An 18,640-nucleotide genomic window follows, 5' to 3' on the forward strand; every position below is an offset into this window, starting at 1 on the left:
CCAGCAATCAGATTTTACCATCTATGGAACTGTCAAAGCAAAGAACACATAAATTTACTTCTGTGGCTTAAGTTACCAAGTACCTTTCCCAGTGCTCTTACCACGTTTTTACCCTCTGGGGTTTTGATTTCATGATGCCTTTTTTCTGTCAAAAATTTTGACTGATCAACTGAATAACCTCAGATAATTAACATATGTCATGTATGCGTGAGTGAACAGATTAGATCTGGCTGCTCCAGTAAAGCTCAAAAACATTGAGATAATAAAAAAGTGTCTGGACTTATCGTTATATACAAAAAAATTTTAGAGGCCTGATTCTTGAACTTTGAAAGGTTCTTTGGTACTATTTCCTTTTTCCCCACTGAGTTTCCTGATAGGCATAACAGCAGTGACACTGAACCAGATCTTGGGCATCTCAGGATATTTATTTCACAGCAGCTTCTGAGACTGGCCCTCAATTAGAGAGCTAAAATGGTGTTTGACCATCATTCGTCCTGTTCAGCCAAACTGCTGGGCCATTGTCTGTTTTTAAGAAACTTAATTTCTTCCATTAAACCTTTTCACTATAAAAAGAAGTGGATTTATTAAGTGCTCATTACCTGCAATTCTGAGTTGAATACCTTGTGTTATATTGCTCTTTATGTGGTATTGAAACAGCCTTGGGCATGATTGTAAGGCAGTACTCCTAGCAAGCTGCTCATAAAGATGAGATGCTCATCTCATCTGGCAGTTGCTGAGAACAAAAAATGATAGATAAATTATTTTTAATGGTACCTGGAAATGCTATTTGCTAACAATAGAACTATAATCCCTCTCTTCTGACTTCCTTCTGTACTTGCTCCATAACATGCTTGGTAATAACCTTGGGCTGGAACAGACTTCTCAGTGCAATTGTGATAATGCCAACAGAATTGATTGGTGTGCTTGCTGTTCCTTTTAGGAAAGAGTAAGCATTGTTTATTTGAGCTGCGTATTGGGACTATTTGTTGAAAGTCTTAAAACTTTCCGGAGAGACATTCTCCACCTAGAGCAATAAAAGAGCAACTGTTAAATTTAATTTCTGCTGGAAGAGTATGTTACCTTTTTCTTTACTACACCAGTAAAATGGATGCTAAACATCTAATGAAAGATCCCAGCTGGATATGAGGGAAGTGTTTTTAATCACTTCCAAAAACCTGATGTATTCTACATTTGTGGAGAGATGTTACGAGTTTGTTGTTATAGTTGTTATTTTTATTTTTTTTTAATCCATTGGGTGTGTCAAGTGTTACATTTCTCTCTATTACAGCAATATAGCTTTCCTTTATTGCTGTGTAAGTACGTAGCCAAAATAATAAATGCAGACACATTTTTAATGTAGGTTTAGGTGCCAGGTGTCACATAAAGAACATAAACTATGGTGACAATAAAATTAGAAGTTACCCCAGCAGCCACAGGATGCATTCTGCTCTCCCACAACTCGTATGTGTCAAAGACTGCATCACTGAAAGCCTAATATTGCTCCTGCACTAAGAGCGTCTCCCTTCCAAGGCTTTGCAAAACCATGCTACCAGCTGCAATTTAAGGCCACTTCCATTAAGAAGCATGGAACTGGATTTTTCTTCTTGTATTTAGTGCTACTGAACTCCTTGCCATCAGGTATGAAGAGAGTGACTAAAATATCGAATGCTTCAAACATGACAGTTGTCTGTGTGAGCCATAGAGATATTTCATACAGAATAGTGAAGGTGAAGATGAATTTGGGACTAATGGATCTGACTGAATAGCTGGTCAAGACAGGGCAGTGAAGAGGAGACATGAAGCAAAAAGATTTAAGACTTAACGATGCTACTAAAAACAACAGGCTCTATACCACTGAAAAGCAATAGTTACTAATTCACTTTCAGATTTGTACTAAATTAATAACTATGTTGATCTGTAATCCTTTCCAGCTGGAAACAATGGAAAAAAAAACCAGCAACAAATACTAGGTCTGACTGAAAAAAAGGCAACATTTGAAAGAGAGCCTATATTTACAATAGTCAAGGCAGCTTCGATAGATGAAGGAAGAGTATTGCCAGATACTGGAAGGAGAAAAAAAATAAGGTTAAAGTATTATGGATTAAGGAGTTACACTACAATATTTTTTTTTTTAAAAAAAAGTACAACAAAGTTAGTCATGAAGAAAAACTTTTAAAAAACTTTTAATGTCCATATTTGGAGAATGAAATATAGAAAACAGAAAAAAATCAACTTTTCATGAAGAGTTGAAGAAAGAAAGAAAAAGAAGAAAGTAGAAGAAGAAAGTGTGTGTCCTTCAAGAAAGTCAGTTCTTAGCTAAATAAGAGCAAACTGAATGGATTTTCCTGAAATGATCATTGTAAAAGCTGTTGGTTGGATTCAGAGAGATGTATTAATTTGAATATGAAAGAGGAGAAAGAGTTAATAAGTTTTGAATTTCGTCCACAGTGTCTTAGTATTCAGAGGTCATTTGACTATATATCTTATAGTAATTAATATGAAATGAGAGCAATTAATGATCCTTCATTAATGTGTCCATTACATCAATCAATCAGCTTCTATTTTTGTCAGATGCTATTTAGTATGCTTTAAGAAAGAGGGTTATTTTGGCAGTAACCTTCATAAAAAATTCCAGCTGGGAAAGGTGTGGAAATAGGAATCACAGCCGATTAAGTCTTTTTGTCTTCTAAAGGTAAGTGTTAATAAAATACTTCGCTAATTTCTAAGGTTCAAAGGCAGACAGGTAGCCAGATATCAGCAAATCTGTGGGTGTTCAACTCCAACTTGTCCCTTTCAGATTTTCACTTCTATTACTAAATAAGAAGTTCAAAACCCCATTTTTAACTGAACTATTCTTACTTAGGATGTTTTTTAATTGTTAATCCAGAACACTTTTCATTACATGGAGTCTGCGCTTGTTCACAACAAGGAAAGCAAGGGCAAGGGAGGATATGCCAGTCTGCTCTGTGACCTTCACTAAGTCACTCATGATTCTCTCCTCATCTTTTTCCAGCAGCTTCCTATGTCCTACCTTCCTCACTGGCTGCTGCGATGCCTGGCTACAATTGGAAGCTTTATACATGAAAAGCTGTTTGTTTATGAAAAAAAACGATCAATGATTAGGTGCAGAATGTCCCTTTTGTTGATTTCTTTCACCCGTGAAAATAGTGAAGCATTAAAGATTTGGAATTGCCAGGTTGGCAATTATCCTCTGTAATTTAGCATAGACGGGGCTACCGCTTCAATCAGGTGTGGTGAGCAGGCAGGCAACTACATGCAATTGCAGTTCATTTTAATGTAAGAAAATAAGATATGTTTGTAGACAAAAGTCCTTGTCATTTACCATTAATGGCAGTCCTTCCCAAACGGAATTGTTGCCCTTTCTTTGGTTTATCTCTTCCTTTGATTTGATTTTCCTGCTAATCTTGCTTTCTGAATTTGTCCAAAGAGGTGCTGAGTATCCTCCTCAATGGAAGATGGAAAGGGTAGTATTGAGCAATGACAAGCAAGTGAGATTAAAGCTGAAAATACCAATTCTACAAAAACTGCTTGTTCACGTCAGTACTGCTTCTACATGCCAGAAAATCTGTGCGTCAAAGCAAGCCTGCACTTGGTGTCTTATTTGAAGTCAACAGCTGATTATCTTTCACTGAAACAGCAATTTCACAGTGAAATCATGAATTCTTTAAGGCCTGCTATATAAGGTTTCATAATAAATTCTCTTTCTTTTCCATTCTGCCTGTTTATATAAACTTTAGTAAGTAATATAATATATTCTAATATCAGATTTAAAAGAGAAAAAGATGTCAAGTGCACTATTACAGCTGACAGACTTCCGAGTTCATCTGAACTCCTTGCTCTGTGATTATCTGCAATAGCATTACTGCTTTGAAGCTGCCGTTCTGTTTATTCCTAAACACTACCTGTTTTGACTTCTTAGAACTGTTCAAAATTATTTTTCTTTTAATTGATGACTTTTTTTCTTATTTTTAATAACAGGATTTTTAATAGCGTAACTCGCAATACTAAAGTGTTTCATGCTGGCAATATCCATTTCAACCCACGAAATTCTGATCAGTCTATTTCACAATGTCAGATTTTAATGACAATGTGAAGATGAGTGGCTTTATTGGAAAAAAAAAAAGGATTTTAGATCTCTGTTGCTCCATTCCATGGGCAACATAATCAGAGTCATTCTGATTGAAGAGCAGCTATGTCAGAAAGGGAGATTTTGTTGATGCTTAGAAAAATAAATAAAATGTGGAACATCTGTCATAGCTCTGTTGAAAATAATTATACAGGTAATTTCAGTACTTTTCATTGGTTCAGCTAGACAATAGTAAATTACACCTTAATTTCATTTCATTACAGAAAGAAGGAAAATAAAGAAGAGGTGAAGTAATTTCTTTGAATTCACAGTAAACCAGCAGGTAAGAAATGAGAGCAATTCCATTTTTTATCACCTAATAATGGAAGGTAATCACCTGGACTAGAATAGTGTGCTCTGTTTGGTCTCACCAGGCACCAATGCTTGGCCGTGGTATCCTTGAATCACCCCTAAGAATGAAGCAGCTGCTCCATAACTGACATTTTTCTACATTTTGTAAAGTCTCTTTTATTCCCGGTTGTTAAAAATTTTGATTACTAAGAATTATTCAGCTTATTTGAATGAGACCCATGGAGATACAGTCAAGACATTTCTACAGTACTACCCTTTTAATCACAGATCATACAGCCACCTCTCAGCTGTAAATTGCTGGGCAATGCCATGTTGTGCGTATAAACAGAATTCCTACAGATCAAGTTAATCTGCACTAGCAGAAATAGGAATGCAGACATCAAGCCTATGACCTTAAAGAAAAGTATTGAAACAAAGCATCCCAGCTGTTGACCGTGCCTACCTCTGTGCACCGTAAAGTAGGTATTTATGTCTACATGGAACTTTAATTAATATGTATGCCAATAATTGCAAACTGTGTAATGTAAGTCATGATTATATTCAATTACTGAGATCAAAGTTTTAGTGTTCTACACTTATTCCTGAAATATTTTATTGGAGATTTATCAATTGCTTGAACAGCCATTGCCTTCTAAACCTAGCCATCAATAAGCAACTAAACTCCTAAAACAAAACAAATGAAAAGCTATCCTCCATGTTTTCCTTTTGTTGCAAAAAAAAAAAAATAAATTCTAAACAAAATCACTGGTTTGTCCTAGAAAATAAATTTTGTAGTTTATAGGCAAAATTTATTTCATTGCTTCATTCACTCATGAATAATTAAATAATAATTCTCAGCATTCTCCAGATAGCAATCGAAGCACTTTTTTTGGACGTTCCACACGTGATGAGATCCTTTTAAAAAAAAACAAATGGATTTTCAATATTGGGACAAACTCAGTGATCTGATCAGCAGGTGGATTGTAGCGTGTCCATCTCACAGCACTTTCTTGAGACGTGTAGGGCTAACACAAGCTTCTTAAATCCCTAAATCCAGACAACCACGTGATATAATCCTTTTTATAAACAACTCGAACAGTCTCTTTTCTACTTTACAGTGGTGCTTTTTTATTTTTCCTCCAATAGTAAGCCCGTGAAAGAGTCTTTCTGCTTTGATAGTTAGGTGTTTTTATTTTTACAAATTTCCAGGTTAAAAACAATAAGAAAAATAATATTATTTTGTTAAATTAATAGCATGGGGTTTTTTTAGGTTAACAAGTGTTTGCGTTTCTTTTATTTTTTTAATGTTTATGTTAGCTGTTTCTATAGGCAATAATCATATCTTCTTTGATACATTCCTGCTTTCCTAAGCTAGACCTGTGGAGGTGTGGAGGGAGGCCCTTCTGTCTTCCATTTTCAGATGAGTTCTTCACTCCTCAGATCATTCTAACATCTCTATTCTGTCCAATTTTCCTTGTAAACTCACCTTTACACAGCCTGTGTTGCAGATGATGGAACATATCACCCACATTCTCTGTCACTTTGTCTCCTGAAAGTTGACATTTTCGTGGCTGATGAAGTTGAGGCTCAGTGACATCCTATAATCCTATATTACGGCAGACCTTCCTTGAGCTAGTGTTCATAGATCTTTATCACTTTGTCATTTCTAACTGATAAACTCTCATTTTGCAGCAGAAGCATGTACTGTTGATCACCATCTGCTTGAACTTCTACTTTACTCCCCAAATCTATAATCTCATTCCTTCAGGCTGTGTAATTTTTACAGTCAGTTTAGCACAGTGATTGTTGTTAGTATTGACAGTGCCTCCCACCTTTGTGTCATCAGCAAATCTCAGACGTGCTCTTATTTTGTGCTGATGGAGTAAATACAGATTAATAAAAGGCATATTATAACTAGGTCATCATGAAAACAGTCCTTGGAAAGCTTAGTTTCAAACTCTCATCTGACACTTTCCCTTTGATGCCTCATCTTTTGCTATTCTTCATATTCCTTTTATTTTCTTAGTTAATTCCCATATTCTCCAGCATATTTTTTTAAACCATCATGTAGGTTCACATCAGATACTCCATGAAGTTCAGATGCAGATGAGTTTCTACATTTCCTTCAATTAGCATAGTGAAAACAGATTTAAGTTCATCTGACTGAATCTCTTTCCATCCAGTCCTTTTGCCCTTTCTTCTATTTGCCATTTACCTTCATGTTTTTATTATTCTTTCAGACTCCTGGATCAAAGTCAGGCTAATAGACCAAGGGCAAATACAGCTGTGGGGATTGGCCTCTTCTCCCAGGTAACTAGAGACAGAACAAGATGTAATGACTTTAAGCTGACCCAGGGGAGGTTCAGGTTTGATACTGGGAAAAATGTCTTCTCAGAAAGGATGGTGAAGCTTGGAACAGGCTGCCCAGGGAGGTGATGGAGTCACCATCCCTGCAGGTGTTCAAGAAAAGGGTAGATGTCGCACTAAGCGACATGATTTATTGGTATGGTGGTGGTGGGTTTATGGCTGAACTAGATGATCTGAGTGGTCTTTCCAGCCTTAATGATTCTACAATTCTTCACTCATCCTTCTTCCTAAATGCAGATACTATGTTTGCTGCTTTTGACTCCTACGTTGTCACTGTTTTAGTATTGTATTTATTATATTATCCCATTTATTATAGAAGCACAATAGCAGACCCATTGCTCCCTCAGGCTCTGGTCCTGCCAAAGGACGGAAACAGGAACGTTGTAATCACTCTGCAGATGTCTCCCTGTTCCAGATTCCTCTTTTCATGTTTACTGTTCGTCTGCTTTGCGATGACTAATGATTAAAATCTCAGTGTAGAGAGGATTTCAGTACAAACACAAAGGAGAATCCGAAGAACTCAGTCATGTGTCTCAGGTGTGTATAGTTTAAGGAGGCTTAAGTGCTTTTCTGGACAGGAGCCTAAAGAACCCGTAAGTTATTATTCTGTGTCATTGCTATCAATACCTCTCTCTCTGTGTGTCCTGAATGTGTCTCACAAGTGCTCCTGAGGGCACAGTGAACACCCCATGAGATTAGGTATTTCTTTTCCCTCCTGGTCTTCAGCTTCCCTGTGCAGCCTATGAACTCAGTGACAGCCTGGACCCATGTAGTGAAACTGGAAGAGAAAATAAAGCTGTTTTCAGAGTCAGATCTCCAGCAGTTGTAAACTGTGTTTAGATTAGATCTTAGAGGTGTGCTTTTGTGCTGCGTTGTGTGAATACACGACTGACAGCCATACTAGCAAGGTAGAAAGTAATAAGTGGTGTAGGCTGTGAGTTCTGTGGATTGGCTCCAGAAGGAATTTAACCATACGCACAACTGACTGTGTTCAAGGCGTACCGAGTACACCAGTTTGCATACTTCATTACCGACCTGGCTAATATGAAGGGAAAATGGCCATAATTTTGACAGATTAAAATAAGGAAAACATTTTTACAGAACCATCCATTCATCTGAAGATTCACCACTTCCTTTATGCATTCATTGGAAGGTGCATCACCATTTTCTTCATGATTTATTTCCTTGAATCTAGTCTGATTAAACACTGCAAGATTTATTTCTTCAATATTATATTCCTCATAGAATTTTAATTGTGGAACAGTGGAAAAAAGAGCCAGAGCAGAATAAAAACATATTGATTTAATTCAATTTTTATACTCACTTCAAGTTATTTTACCTCTGAGGGTAAGTGTGTTTGGGGATGGTGAGGGGAATACAAACTATAAATTCTCCCTGATTGATCAGTAATAAAAATAAATTATCTCATTTACAAATTTACAATTAAGCAAGGAAACAGTGAATGGCCATATTAGTTTGACAGTAGGTGCCATGGGGCACATATAAAAGGGAGTAATGACAGAGCAGCAAAAAACTAATTTTAGTCAAAGAACATTCTCCATTATCTCCAGAAAATATGGCACTTTTTAGCACATTTTGGATCCATCTTCTTGCAAATGGAGCTTTGAAATCAATACGTATTACCAAGAGAGGACTTTTCTAAGAGTGTACTTGTAACAAGATCAAGAAATCAAAGAGTTTGCCCACTGTGAGGTATTTACAGTAATAATTTTTAATAGAAAAATATTTAATGGTTCAATTTGAATTTGTCATGAAACCTGTCCACACTGGATTAGTTGCTACTCTAATGCATGGTATATCATGCAGAGCAAATCATTAACGCAAGACATTTTGGAATGTGAAAAATCTCATGAGCTCTTCCCTTCCCTCCACCTGCCCACTTTTGTGCATTTATTTTTGGCTGGGTTTAATTTATTACATGTATTCTTGGTATTTGTGTTACTGAATTATTTGGAGTCCTTAGACATGGCCAGGACTTGGGGCCGGATGGTGGTATACAGACCAGATTAAAAAGCTGTAGTGCAAGAAAAGGAAAATCTGTACTATCGATCAGCTTTGCCAGATATACCACCCCAGCAGCCCAGAGGCTTTTTCTCTAGCTTCTCAGCAAAGGAGAGTTTCAAAGAATCCAACAGATGTTTGCTCCTGCTGGGCTGAGCTGTGATGCTGGAGATTTCAAGAAGATGCTCCACGGCAATTGAGTGGCCTTCTCATTGCAAGGCAATGCTGGGGAATGCCTACTCCCAAAGGCAGATACAAAGTGTAAAAAGAAGTCTTTGGAAATGAGGCTTATATCTGAAGTAATGGGTATGAGGTCCTGGCAGGGTCATGCCTGGAGAGAGGTAGCACACCGAAGCTGACAAGGTAGGGAAACCGTCCATCCAGGAGGATAACAGAGAATAGAAGTGAGTTCATTCTCTCATTTTGATCTGATATAATGCCTTGAATCTGGGAAAATATATGGCAAAACTTTTCATAAAAATTATTTATTTATTAACATGTGAGAATAGATGCATTTCACAGTTTTATTTTGTTGTTTCCTGTCTGCTGTTTCTTCAACTCTCATACCTGTTAAATGGCAAAAAACAATACTTATTTATGTGTAGAGGCTGTGAGTGTGCGGGTCTGCTAGAGAATTTGTGGGCAATCAATACGACTGATTTGATTTTCAGGCATGCCGAATAGCACTGGTTCCACACGGCGTTAACAGCACCAGTAAACTGCCAATGTTATACGTGGAGTTAAGTGTTCTTGGTTGTTTTTTTTTTTTTTAATCAGTATCTGTGGGGAAAAAGAAGGTAACTTGACTTTTAAAATTTCAAGCTTCACCTCACATTTGTTAATCATATTACAATTTCCAGACTCCTCACGTGAGTTGCAAACACAGTAGTCAAGATGTAGCCTGCATCCTTGGGAGCACCCTGTGCTCCTGCATGTCAGTCTTGGGCTGCTGGAGCTTTATCGCTGCTTTCACAGGTGTCATGTTTCCATGCATAATTAGTAAGCAAACACTTCATACAGTGTTGTCAGTGGATAATGTTATTATATTGTACATCATGCATTGAAATCAAAGTGGACCAAGACTAATTTTTACTAGTATCTTAGGAGATTTTGCAGACATCAGGCAGGCTGAGAGATATCTGAACATTATTTCTAAGGAAAAGATGAAAGTGTTTCACAACATATTGATCTGTACCTGAGCATGAATGATTAATGTGCTTTGGTCCAACTGCAGCTGGATTTCTTTTGATAACAGCGATGGAGCAGGCTATGATCTCATATCCACTGATAGATAGATCGATAGATATAGGTATGTATTTTTATATATAGATGATATCGTATGATTGAGTGGCAGATCTTGCATTATAAATCACACCTTGGCAAAAGTGGAAGTATAAATTTGACACATTTCTGGATGCATGTGATCTAGTATTTATTACTTTTTCCTCTTGGTGTGATTCTCTTTCCAACTTTCCTCATTTCTGACTGAGAATCAGTTGACAGATACTATTATTTCCCAAGTTTTCCTCTGTACTGAAAAACTGTCAATACTGCTTGAAGTGTATTATGGAAAGAATGTCAGTTCTCCACTGCTCTGCTTAAAACAGGTCCTTATTAATGAGTTGATTTTTTTGAATCTCCATTTTCTTCTAATTTAAATCAAAACAAATAAAAAGGTAAGATTGAAGTTGACTATTAAGCTGAAATGAGGAAAAATGGGGATTAATTTTTGCAAAGCAATAAAGAATTATCTGAATATCTTAATTGAGCTCTGGAGACTTCATGTTTCTGGGGATAAAGAAGAATAAATCCCGTGCCATTTAACACCCATGCGTTAAGTAACGTTGCTACATTAATACTCTTTTTTGGCATTTTGAGCGGGAATTTTGTATCTGTTTCTTCATGGTGCACCTATCACAGAACTCTTTCTCCTGTGCTCTTTTCTGACAAGTGAACCTCAGTAAGCCAACAGAATAACTCTGCTTTCATTGTCATGCACAACAGACTGTTTTCAATGCCTAGATTACGGTTCACATTTAATGCCTAGGAAAAGAAGAATCATTCTGAGAAGCTTTCAGAATATGTTTGTGGTCTCATAATCAACTCAAACTGCAAAGACAGTGTTGTTTTTCTTTTATGGGTTTACACTTAGCAAGTGAATATAGTTATAGCTGCCCAGAAGCCTGTATAGTATGTAATTATGTTTTGATTCACACTGGTTCCGGGAAAGCATTAAGTCAAATTGATTATAAATATGTAATCTGAATATTTGTCAGTGAGAAACATTATTTAACTACAATATTTTGGATGAACTTGTTGCTTTTGTTGAATACTTGCATTTGTATTGCAATAATCCACTGTAAACCAATAATGAATGGCAAACTTCAGAAGTAAGTATGGAAATTATATTGTCTGAGGAAAACCTGCCATGCAGTACAGCGACAAGCAGCTCAGTAAAGGGGAAATCAAGAGGAAAAACAGCTAATTCTGTTTTCTTGTCATTTTTTTTGTTGTTGTTATTGTTGCTGTTGTGTTTTATTTTTTAAACAAGATTTTTTTTTTCCCTGTGCTTCAGAAACCTTCTTGGTTTGGCCTCATGTCAGAAGAAATTGTATAGACTGGATGTAAAAAGGCCTGGGACAATTGCACAGCCCATATTGTAAAGATGAAAGCAGCCTGCTCTTTCTGGTACATCCCTGCTTTGATCTACACAGCGTGGAAAACCAAGACCTTGCCCAGCATAATGCTGCAGGCTCCTGGCATGTTGCAAGTCTTTGGGATAGAGAGAGGAAAAGTTATGTTCATTCACAGTGATAGCCTTCATTTTCACTGTCCCCACACTTTGAAATGGGAAGTAAACACCTTTTCTCATGGCTGTGTATCATACACACTGGAATAAACCTGGTGTCTAATGAGGCAGCTGAGAGCTCAATGGCAGTATTGCAAATAAGGCTTCAGACGCATCCTGTTTAAAATGGATTTTTAATCTGAGGTGTTTGAGTTTCTCAAGAAAATGAAATTAAACTTATTTCTCACTATCACCCATCGGTTTAAGAACAAAAAAAGCCATGAATTACTCACATTTTTCTTCAGGACTTTTGTCAGATAGAATGTATCTACTTATCTATGTGTGTCCATCGCTACTTTTGCCTGGTACATAAAATATTTCTAGGACATTTCTTGTAAAAATGCATAAACTAATTCACAAGTGCTGGCCTCTAAAGACTGAGCCTGCTTCCATAGACAAGAAAGAGATGGAGAAAAACTCAGTCAGAAGTGACGTGCAAAGTGAAGAGACATTTCTGAGAACTGGCTCTCTCTTTTCTTCCTCAGGATCCTTGAATTAGAAATGTAGATTTGCTGGGATTATATTCTTTCACAGCTCAGAAATTAATGTGCCACATTTCTTTAGGGCTTGTAGCCACTTCACTGCAGAATATTTTCCTTTCTTTATTGTATCTGTGACTTGCAGCTGGAAATCCAGAATGGATGAGCCTTACGTGGCCACAACACAATGCAGTCTGACAAAACACTTAATAAATGCCATGAAGAAGTGATGGACAGCCTGCTGCTAAACAGCCATTGCCAGACACCAACAATACTATGTGCATCTGTCTGATAATAGGAAACCATAATTATTTTCTTTTCACGCAGCTTGTGAATATGGAGCAAAATCTCTTCCTTTGCGGAGCTGAAGATGACTGCTTGTACACTGATGAATGGCTCTGATGTTATTAGCCACAGCTATTGACTTGCCCGGCCCCCAGATAACACGAACTGTAAACATGTCAGGATTTCAGTGGATTCCAATAATTGCATGGGATAAGATGTCACTCGCTGGCTATAAACACACTAATAACACTCCTCAGCAAGTTTTAGTTTTCTTTGCATATACAAATGCACATTCCCATTGTATTCTCATGTAAATAAACACAGCGTATAAGTGGGCTGGCAGCATTTGGAAAGATTTCTCGTAGGCTTTGCTCATCAACTAGAATGGTTTGCTACTATTTTAAAATAAATTCTGAAAGTTTCTTTGTGGTAATTTATGCAAGCTTCCATAATATACTCACTCAAAATATGCATGTTAAGTGCTTTTGTTCAGTGTTTCATTTTAGAAAAGGATTTCCTGAGGTTCCACCAAACAATTTCACTGAGGCCTCACTGAATTATTATTCAAATATATTTACTGGAAATGAGCAAAACCTTTCTTTTTATTCTGGTAATTAATTCTCCACAGAGACACAAAATGATCTTCCTCCATGTAAAGCCTGCAGGGCTCCACAGGAACAGGAGGGCGACCTGGAGACAACCTTGACACTTGGATACATGGGCTGCCATTGTACTGACATATACGGGCCTTACTTTTATCTAAGTTCCGGAAATCAAGCCACAAAACCTGAAATCCACTCTTCCAGGATATGGGAGACTGACTTTCAATCCCCTGTCATTGATAAGTAAGACAAGGCTTGGAGTATGCAAAAGATCTTCTCTCATCTTGCAAGCTGTATCATGGCTAGTTCACTTTGTTGGTTCTGGATCTCACGCTGAAGAGTTTAGCTCCTCTTCTGCGCTATCGAGAGCGCACAGCTACTCGAAACTTTTTTCTATGCTCAACTCAGAGAACTAAAAACCAGATGTTGCAATAGTCATAAAGTCAACAAGTAAATCCGCTGGGAACATAAACCTTAATGTGATGATAGAAAGTCATTTATCACTTAGCAAAGGTGGAAAATAAAGTTTAAATCTCAATATGTGTTTTTTTTTCTGTATATAAAATCAATCATCTTAATCATTAAATATTGACCAGCTTGCCAAGTGGGAAAAGAGCAGTGGAAAGAACATAATCCTCTGAAATGAAACGTGTAAGGACAACTACAGGCTCTCTTCTAGACCATTTCCAAGTTTAGCACTGACACACTCTGTCAAGCACTTGTTTTCATTCAGTACATCAAAATGCATATTAAAGAATAGAGATGAGTCTCTACATCTCACTGTAGTTCTTAACTCTGTCATTAAGAATCTGACTCCAAAAGAGATGTGATACTCGATTTCACCAGGATCGCTCTTGCCCAAAAATTCTTGACTCACCACTGCCTGTACATAGCTAGCCTCATACACAGCACAGGACACAATCTAAATTAGCTGTAATTAGTGCACTCACTCAGTACCAATTGTTTGTTCTTGGCTTTACCAGTATGCAGGAAACAGACCAACCTTTTATTTTTTCCCCTCCCTTTTGCCAATTCCCCTCAGATTTTGTTGTCTACCTGAGCTTCATTTTTAGTGCATCAAAAGTTCTTTCAGTTACAGATTTAGAGGACAATGTGCTGCATTTTAATGGCAGTCTTCTGGAGCGTGAGAGCTAGGAACAAGAGACTTTCTTAACTTCAGTTGTACCTTAGGGGAATGAAGTGCTATCAGCTAAAAAGGAAAAAAAATGATTTCAGTTTTATTAAAATTGTTCCTAAAGGGATATATTCTGTTCTCAGAATAACTGAATGGGTTTACAAAGCGGTGTTCCCCATTTGAGGGGTTAGAATTGAAGGGCCATACACTACTGAGCTGTACGTGAAATATTGCCATTCCAGATATGCCACAAGGAGCAACAGATCCCGTAGTTCTGTTTTGACAGTATTTTGTTCTGAGACACGCAGCTGACTACTTTGTTTTTAATCATTCAGAGGAATCAATCTGTTTAAATTCAGGATTAAGTATTGAGGAGCACTGAGAGAAAAGTTGAAGTTATAATTTTGACTTGCGCCCCACCTCACAAGCAGTGCCCTCGGGACCACAGGGCTCCCCGATTTACAGGATAAGCTAAGGTATCTTCTTCTTATTGAACACCTGCTAACTTCTGATGTCATCCATAAATCCATTAAGATTATTTGGGAATCCACCTGTGGTGTTTTTTTGTTTGTTTGTTTGTTTGTTTTTTATGGACAAAATGTCTTTCCCTGCCTTAATTTGGTACTCTGTGCCACCCCACCAGGTAACTTACCACACCCTTTGTTATGCAGGAGCATTTCCCAGTGCCTGTATCAAACTGTTCAGGCAATGCTGCTACAAATTTGGATAAATACAGCCACAAACTTAAGTTATTCTCCCAAAGTCTCTTGGGACCCAAACAAAGAAATAACCCAAATTAGAAGACGGATACTAAATCAATAGCTTATCATTACATAATTGAATAAAATGTATATATTTTCTCTCTTTTCTTATGGACATTTCTCTAATTCTGTGGTTGCAGAAGAGAAGTTCCCTCTCGGAGACATCAGTTCCCCCTTGACTGCTACATCCTTTTTGATCTCAGAAAAGTCCCTTCCTGTTAACATACTACAAAGGAAGAAAAAAAGATCGCACGTAATTAAGTTTTCTCAGCAGAGGTAAAAGCACCAAATGTCTGGAAGAAAATGTAGGTAAATAAAGATAAATGGTGGCTTGGGACCTCTCCAACTAGATGATTCATCATCTAGCTGCTTCTCTGAGATACGCTTCCAGTTTACAACATTTATGCAGTATATTCAGGCTTGGGCATGACACAGCCTGCCACGTAAGAACGAACAACCTCCTGCTCTACTTGAGAAGTCTGTCTAAACTGCATTACTATCTATCTGCTATTCTTGTATTAAATTGGCAGAAAATTATTCCTTTTCAACATGGTTATACATTAGCCTCAAGAATATATTTTTGCCTGTGCAAAATTCTAGCACCTCTTGATCTTTTAACTGTACCTGTCAAAGTATTACTTTATTATTCACTAACTGCCTCATATATAAAAAGAATATATGATGTAAGATCTTTAGGGAAGGGACCAAGAGAGAGAATGAGGACATTATTAAGCACTGGGAAAAAAATTTGAATTAACATTTCCTCAGTTATGACACCGATGAACCAAGTGTAAACTGCAGCTGACAGAACACATCTGAAATGTATATTAAAAGGGCTGGATCCAGAATTCTGCACAAGCTACGTAGACAGGTTTTAACGTTTTTCTTTAATGACATAAGACTACACATAAGGATACTAAAAACAATTCCTGTAATTTTTATGAGGCTAGCTGGATAAAATGGGGTTTTCATTCACGCAGCTTTGGGATTGGGTATCTGCATCTTTTTTCACGACTGATTTCTGATGAATTAGAGTTGGAAATGATAGGTGATACATTGGCATGGCCCTCCCAGGCCAGAGCAGAAAGCTACATAGGTCAGTATCTCATTGCTGAGAATTGACATTTGGTGTATATATTTTAGTATGCAAAAAAAGTTTAAATCAAGTTTTTCACCTAAGGCTGCTTGAGATTCACTTTGTGGTTAAGTAACATCATGAAAAACGCCAGACCTATTACAGCTGTGTAACTGCAGTAATGAGGAAACTGAGACAGAAAAACAGTTCTAATGCTAAAGAACAACATATCATAGTCCATCAAAATGTTAATGAAGGTCTATATGTGCACCTGTTTTATTGCATGCAGAAGGATAAACAGACTGAGAAGCATGCCAATGCAGTGTAATGGGTATATAGCGTGGACTGAACACAAAATGCTGCTAATGATTGGAGCCATATGGAAAAAGCAATCAGCCAGCCAAAAAGAATGAGAAAAGCTGATGAGCTTTCAAATTGTTCCAAAGTAAAATATTTCAGGAAATGCTATTAACTTGAAATAAAATTACATATTCTAGCTATAAGTGGAATTAAACAATATCCTTCTTTGGCTAACTGTTTGAAGAGTGTGAAAATCACTTACAGATCTGATCCCATTTACACCTCATGGAGCAGTACACCTCATGAGTCTGTAGTCTCTAATCCAGTAAAAGTCACATTTCTTGTCAAGTTTGTTATTCAAAAGTTTCAAAACATTACAGTATTGAAAAGTTACGGCAATTGCAACACATTCCTTGAAAAGTCATGAAAACATTGTGTTGTAACATGGCACAAATTCTGATACTTCTCATATTTGAATTAGAGCCGCTAATAAAACTCAGAGTTCTCTGGGGAACGGTCAAGCTGGTGTGAAGGATCACTGAAATAGGTCTCTGCTCCTGAAAGGATTTATTCTGTTTTCTTCTAAAGATTAACAATCTGGAATGCTTACTTCTTCCTTTATGATAGCTTCGGCTTATCTGCACTGTGGGAGATAGAATTCCTCGGTGAGCCTCTCAGTCCTGCCCTGTCTGGGAAACTGTAAGGGCACACAACAAGCACTTGCCAGGTTGTGCCCCTGGTTTTCTGGCTACTGGGGTCCACAGCTGAAGGAGGAGGGTGGCAAGTCTGATCAGGAATGGCACTGAAGATGGGGCATCCACCACGTCTGAGCAACATGTGTCGGTGCCTCACCACTCTTACAGTAAAAATCTTTTTCCTTATATACAATCTAAATCTGCCCTCTTCTAGTTTGAAATCATTTCCCCTTGTCCTACCACAACAGACCCTGCTAAAGAGTCTGTCCCCTTCCTTCTTACAGCTCCTCTTTGGATACTGAAAGGCAGCTCTAGGTCTTCCCCAAGCCTTCTCTTCTCTGGGCTGAACAGCCCCAGCTCTCGGCCTGTCCTTATGGGGGGTGGGGGGGGGTGTTTTGCCCCTTGGATCATTTCTATAGCCCTCCTCTGGACGTGCTCCAACAGGTCCACGTCTCTCCCATACAGAGAATGCCACATCTTGACAGAGTACTCTGGGGGGAAACCTCTCCAGCACTTGTTACTTGCCTAGTAGTGCTTTACTATGTGCTTTGCTGTAGAAAGACCTACAGCTGCAGCACAATTATCACTAGCTTCTAGAGTAAATAGGAGCAAGAGAAGCTCTCCCACTTCTTATTGGATGTGGCTGATTGCCTCATTGGGCAAGCTGTGATTGGAGACAGTATAAAAAGGCAGGTCAAGGTTGAGGAGGCAGCACTGTGTGAGGTTTGTGGAGATTGAAGGAAGGGGATGCCTTCAGGGAATAGTCACTTCTGAAGACAGCTGGTGCTTCTTGATTCTCAAGTATCCGGTATGTCATTGTGGGGTTGACGCTGGTGTCTGCAGCTGAGTGTGGGTGGTTGTGGAGGGATGGAAAATCTCTTTTTATGTCTTTTTTATGTGTTATTTATGATGTTCCTGGAGGGTATGTTGGTGGCTTTTGTTCACTCGGTGCCTTTATGAGTGGACTTTTCTTCCTGGGGCTCAAGAAGATTGTTAGATGGCAGAGTATGGGTTAGGCTTTGCTTCAGTGGTTTTTGTTGAAAACCACTTTTTTTTAGGGCTTTTTTAGTCTCCTGAAAGACTAAGGTGGCTATCCCTTTTAGTAAGGGGGTATCTTTTGTAACAACTGAACTTCAGTGGGGTTAATATGTTTTACTTTTCTGGGGTGGAGTTGTTCCTGGTGCCTGGGTGGGGATCAACAACTTTATTGCTCTAGAGTTCATGTGGGGGTTGCCTGTGGGAGGGAGTGGATCAACAATTCAAGCAATGGATGTGTTTCTGAGAACAGCTTGCTAGGGAGCTGGAGATAAAGGTTTGAGTGTTCTTTTCCTAAAGGTTAGTCTCAGAGGGGTGTAGTCTTCTGTCTTTAGTTTACAGGACTAATGTTATTTGTTACTTACTTGTTCTTAAAATAATTAAGACTGACTAAGTGAGTGATCCTAAATTCTGAAGTTGATAATGAACTTGCTATTTCAGCCAGGGTAATCTTCCTGTTTCTGGACAACTGAAGGTGGTTGCTGAGGATAAGCTGGATAGGAAGGCAGTTATTGACAGCTAGTGTAATAGTTACTGAGGTGTTTTTAATGCTCTTAGTAGCGGAGCCATTATAATTAGGGTTAAGAGGGTTATTCAT

At 37.9% G+C, this 18,640-nt stretch overlaps 1 long non-coding RNA gene across 6 annotated transcripts in view; it reads left to right on the forward strand.

Annotated features, from left to right (window-relative positions):
* LOC110400180 overlaps positions 1 to 13,579 on the forward strand; it is a 28,515-nt gene extending 14,936 nt beyond the window's left edge. For 2 of the 6 annotated variants that reach the window (XR_002439684.1, XR_002439688.1), the window contains 3 exons: positions 4,372 to 4,430; positions 6,679 to 10,136; positions 11,403 to 13,579. This is a non-coding gene — a long non-coding RNA (uncharacterized LOC110400180). The remainder of the gene's footprint in view (positions 1 to 4,371; positions 4,431 to 6,678; positions 10,137 to 11,402) is intronic. The other 4 variants (XR_002439685.1, XR_002439687.1, XR_002439686.1 and 1 more) reach the window with 4 other exon arrangements.

Source organism: Numida meleagris, chromosome 5, assembly GCF_002078875.1.
Source record: "Numida meleagris isolate 19003 breed g44 Domestic line chromosome 5, NumMel1.0, whole genome shotgun sequence".
In the NCBI taxonomy this organism is placed as follows: Eukaryota; Metazoa; Chordata; class Aves; order Galliformes; family Numididae; genus Numida; species Numida meleagris.